Source organism: Galeopterus variegatus, unplaced genomic scaffold (genome assembly GCF_000696425.1).
Source record: "Galeopterus variegatus unplaced genomic scaffold, G_variegatus-3.0.2 Scaffold246, whole genome shotgun sequence".
Taxonomy (NCBI): Eukaryota; Metazoa; Chordata; class Mammalia; order Dermoptera; family Cynocephalidae; genus Galeopterus; species Galeopterus variegatus.
The window spans coordinates 80,961-86,573 of record NW_007726357.1 but is presented as its reverse complement, the minus strand read 5'-3'; positions in this window follow the sequence as shown (position 1 = coordinate 86,573).

Sequence of the window (5,613 nt, the reverse complement as noted above, 5' to 3'; positions counted from 1 at the left end):
TAATAATAATAATAATAATAATAATAATCTTGTTCCTGTAGCAAATATATCCATATTACAGAGCTAGAGGCAAGGAACTCCTACTACTCTAACTCCATGAAGGTTAATATAGTGTTATTTGGTTTGTAGATTTCTCTACTTGGAGAAAATGTACAGGTGTAAAGATGCCATGTCCAGTCCCTAAACAATTATTGACATTCTGGTTTATACATTAGTCTCTTGTGAATTGGTTAGTGTGAGTCATACCAAAAGATGACTTTCAAAACAATTTTCTGAGCCTATTACTTTGAGGGCCAGACCCTGGAATATGACCAACTATTTCTGTCTACCTCTCTACTTCACTGTCTCTTGGTCCCATGGTAACATCAATTAGACTCATAAGGAAATGAGAATATTTTGTTAGTTTCTTGATGGAGGCTACTTATCTTTCTCTATGAAATAGGATCTAAATATATTTTCAGATTTATCAAATATTAAATAAATTTGCAACTTCTGCCAAAGGAATTTTTCAGGAGTCTGTGTGAAACTGGATAGGAATTCTGAAGCTTTTTGGCTCTGGCATGGCTTTACAGGACACTTAGAGGTAGTCAACTCTTTACCAGCCCCAACTTCCAGATAGTACAAACGTGGAAATCACCCTTGCCCAGTACGAGCAGCCTTCACTACAGCTTTCAGGAATGCTAGCCTGAAAAACCATGAGGCTTTTAGAGGCTCTGTGGCTTCAGAAGTGAAGGAGGTAGACAAGTTCTGAGAATCAAAAAGAGCTAAGAATGAATCTAAAGATGACTACATGAAATGATTGGCTGACACATTGGATAACACTCTGATCTTAAAATACACGTGATCTTTTATCTTTTCAGTATTTGTGCAAGATAGGTTGATGGTTCACCAATGAATATTTATTCAGCTTACAAAAAAATCCCCTTTAATAAAGGCTAATGTGACATAGGAGGGCAGATTATGTTACTGAATTACGTAGATGAGTCCAGTTGTGCACTGGATAAGAGCATGGCCTCTGAGGCAAGAAACTATGCTTGAATCTTGTGTTGACTAATATTAGTTACTGGTATGGATTTCTTCCAAATTGGGCAAGTCTCTTTCCCCAGGTAGCTTCTTCTCCGAATGGAAGGGTTGATTGGGAGCTTGGTGTACGTGGTTACAGGACATTGATGAGCAGGATTTCCTTCTAAATGACTGGACAGGCAGCAGTAGGTAGTCTAAGAATTTCTTCAGTTTTCAAGATAAGGAAGCTATTTCTCTGGGAGTGAACTGTTCTTTCTGGCAGAGGAGCTATTCCTACTCTTTTTCTTCATTCCTATTTTGAGACTGAATACCCTGTTTTGCTTTTTGTTTGGTTCTAACCGCCCCTACCACCCCAAACCCCATTAGTCAGAGAGCTCTCATAATAGCTCTTAGTACCTCTGTGAAAACGGGAGCCAGTTGTCCAGCTGTGAGTAGGCAATTCCTCATTAATAAATGACCCCATTGTAATNACATCAGGTAGAAAACCACTGAGATTTAAAATATCTGAGTATAGCAGGGCCTGAAAACTAAGTTTATATGCTAAATATGCCAGATATGAAGTATAAAAAGTGGTGATTTGGCTTACTTCTCCCCAAATTCTACCTTCTATTGTGTGCCAATGAGTTAACTTGGGGACATGAGATATGAATGAACAGCATCCACAACCTACAAAATAAGAATAAACAAGATTATATGTTGGTTCCTTACAGTTTAAGATAAACCTATTTTATTTTTTTCCCCAGACAACTACTCTCTGTTCTAGGGAGATCACCTTATCTCCACCTCAAATCTTTCGTTCTGTAAATCAGTTGTGATAATCCTATTCTTTTTGCCAACGGTTGGTTAAGGTAAGGGCATACAATCTGATTTGGGCCTGTTGTAATATAAGAATGTCTGTTGGGTGATTTCTGGGAAAATTCTTCTAACTTTTAAAAAGATACATAGAGAAAGCAATGTTTCCTCTGCTGGGTGGTGGTGTGTTTGTGTGAGGTACCCAGAACTTCTTGCAGTCATGTTGTGATCATTAGAATCTAGTGAAAGAGAAGGCTGATACCTTATGAATAACAAAACTGAAAGTTGGAAGTAACCATGACTCTCATGATGATGTTGAGTGTCTGTATTAACCAACCCTATGGCCACCATACTTTGGGACTTCTTGTAATGGGAGATAATCCATTTTCCTTATGGTTTAATCCATTTTGTGCTGCACTTGTTATTGCTTGCAGACAAAAACTTTATAATGTGCAAAACTTTATAATCTGATTTCTACAAAAATAAAAATAAAATTATTTTTCTATAGGCTTATTTTCTACGATGCTATGCTAACTTGGCTTCTTACTTTTTACCTCTGTGTACCTCTGACCCGTAGCTTTTGATTCTCAATAGGTCAAAGAGATATTTCTTACACTTTCTCCTATTCAAAACAGGGCTGTATCTTCCCTACATCCTGTAAATTATAGTGAAGTTCAGGGCCCTGTGGTACCCTATGGTGCTAGATAAACATGAATTGAGTTGATTAGAAATATAAGAAAATTGGTTTTGTGATTGGTTTCATCTAATTTAAAAGATTTGAAAGGTTTAGGTAAGGTTCCAATTTTGTACATTGTATTCAGATTGAATACTCTACCTCTTAATGCATTAATCATTAATGAAAGTCTGTGCGTGAGGGGACAGTGTTCAACTACACCTTGATCTTCCCAGAGTACTTTAGAAGTAAATCAGGGGGAATCAAAGGATTGGAAAGACTATTTGAAAGGCAGCTATGCAGTTGTGACTATTACGTGGCATAGTCTACACGTGTTTCTCACTGGGTTCTTTTTCTTTTGCTTCTTCCCTTTCTCCTTCTGCTGCTTCTTTGCTTTTGTTCCTTGAGAAGAAACAGTTTATTTTCTGTCTCTCCAATAAGTTGAGCTTTAATAAAGTTAGGGATACACCCACGAAGAATTTTCTTGTCTTCCTTTTCCTTTTGACAAACGCAGATCACGACACTTTTAAAAAAGTAGTTTAAGAACAGATTTCCTATAAAGTACTCCTGAGTTGCCATCTCACATTAAAGCATCATTGTGAAAAAAGTATCTTTGATAAAAGATCCTTATCAGTGGCTTTTTAACTTTTACTTTCATTTTGGCCAATGGCTGGACTTAACGCCATTTCTGAGTGGCTCAATAATAAAACTAATTAATATACCACGGTTTGCATTTTACATCTTCAAAGAAAGAGTTTAGAAAGAATACAGTTTCTGGTTTGAAGCATGATCTGTAAATACCCTCTTATTTGCATCGTAAACTGGTGTGCTGGCTCACTGACAGGAGCAATGTATGGCACTAAATTGCCTTTTCATTTGACATTTAGTAATTATAAACACTTAAATTTCATCAATATGAAGTCGTTCAATAGGTAGCTCATCTCTTTAGACTTTTTCCATACTTATTGGTCAAAATTTGATATTATCACATATTAAAAGAAAACTAAAAAGTGATCTAAAGTATTTGTACTGAGTGTGCCAGACTTAAGTATGGCTTTTATTCTCAAAATTCCATATTACTACAATTTTTAAATATTCTTTTTTTAAAAATTATTATTATTATTATTATTTTTTTGTCTTTTTTCGGGTCCGGCAACGGATCGCAACCCTCAGTGTCGCACCCGTACCGGACCGGGACCGGCAACGGAATCGCAACCCTCGGTGTTGCTCCCGCACCTCGCTCAGCCTGTGGGATCCGAACCCTCGGCGGGAGTGCCTCCGTACTCCCAAGCGGTGCACTGTAGCAAGGCACCACCGGGCCGGCCCCTTAAATATTTTTAAGTAGAAATCATCTCTACCTTACTATAAAGGAGCAGATATAGAAAAGGATAGCACCTTTTTTCCCTTTGGGTAGCTCAAGGCTGTTGATGAGTAGAACTCCAATTTCATCTGTCTGGTTATAAACTAGGATGCATTTGTTGAGAGGAAAAATATGTTTATATTTAGCCAGATTTTTTCCTATGCCATTAATATGCAACTGCTTTTGCTTAAAACAGCTAATATGAGTAACTGAATCTCAATTAATATCCAACTGGCTAAGGAGACATTTATGAGTGAGGGCACACTATTACAAATTCATAACCGAATATTATGTTACAGAAAAACTAACATTTTAACAAGATACAAGTATATTGATGGCATGAATAAAATATGAGTGTTGATTTTAATCAGCTAAACGTTACCCTGTATTATTAAAGGTGAAATATAGAGTAAAATAGGAGATATGATTTACTATAATTTTACTTGTTTACCAAAGGTTTTATTTAGAAAAGCCACTCAGGAGGGACTTTTGCAATCAAAGACAAAATTAATAAGGGGAAAAAACCCCAAAAGATTGCGTCAAAAAGTTGGGCCTTAAAAAAAGATAGAAAAAAAGTAAGAATGCCAGCAAACACCGTAAAAGTAACTGGAGCAAAATTATAAGATCAAACTGAAATACATGAGAAAAATTTTTACAAAGGCAATTTAAAATCAGAGAATTTTCCATGCTAGAAGCAGAAAGAATGTGCAAAATATAGCTCTACTGGAGAGTTTAAAGCTGCAAAGGTGAAAATAATAACTAAGTATCTAAAGGAAGAATAATTCATAATGAACTGTAGGAATTAGTGTATTTAAAAACCTGATAAAACTCATCACAAGGTAAGTGGCACAATTAAAAGAGCCCCTTGCTGAACAGGCATGAGTTCTAGCAGGGCCAACTTGAGAGGGATCTCAATTCTGACACTTGTCTTTTCTTGTCTACAAAAACAAGAGCATGTCACTTGTATTCTGAGCCAGTGTTTCCTCATCTGCTAAAATGTACACAACTCATAAATTTATTATGGAATTAGGAAATATAATCAATGAAGAAGCATGTAGCAGGCACTCAATAGCAGTTAGTATTAATTTTGTCAATGCACTATCAATAATTAATAATAATAATAATAATAATAATAATCTTGTTCCTGTAGCAAATATATCCATATTACAGAGCTAGAGGCAAGGAACTCCTCCTACTCTAACTCCATGAAGGTTAATATAGTGTTATTTGGTTTGTAGATTTCTCTACTTGGAGAAAATGTACAGGTGTAAAGATGCCATGTCCAGTCCCTAAACAATTATTGACATTCTGGTTTATACATTAGTCTCTTGTGAATTGGTTAGTGTGAGTCATACCAAAAGATGACTTTCAAAACAATTTTCTGAGCCTATTACTTTGAGGGCCAGACCCTGGAATATGACCAACTATTTCTGTCTACCTCTCTACTTCACTGTCTCTTGGTCCCATGGTAACATCAATTAGACTCATAAGGAAATGAGAATATTTTGTTAGTTTCTTGATGGAGGCTACTTATCTTTCTCTATGAAATAGGATCTAAATATATTTTCAGATTTATCAAATATTAAATAAATTTGCAACTTCTGCCAAAGGAATTTTTCAGGAGTCTGTGTGAAACTGGATAGGAATTCTGAAGCTTTTTGGCTCTGGCATGGCTTTACAGGACACTTAGAGGTAGTCAACTCTTTACCAGCCCCAACTTCCAGATAGTACAAACGTGGAAATCACCCTTGCCCAGTACGAGCAG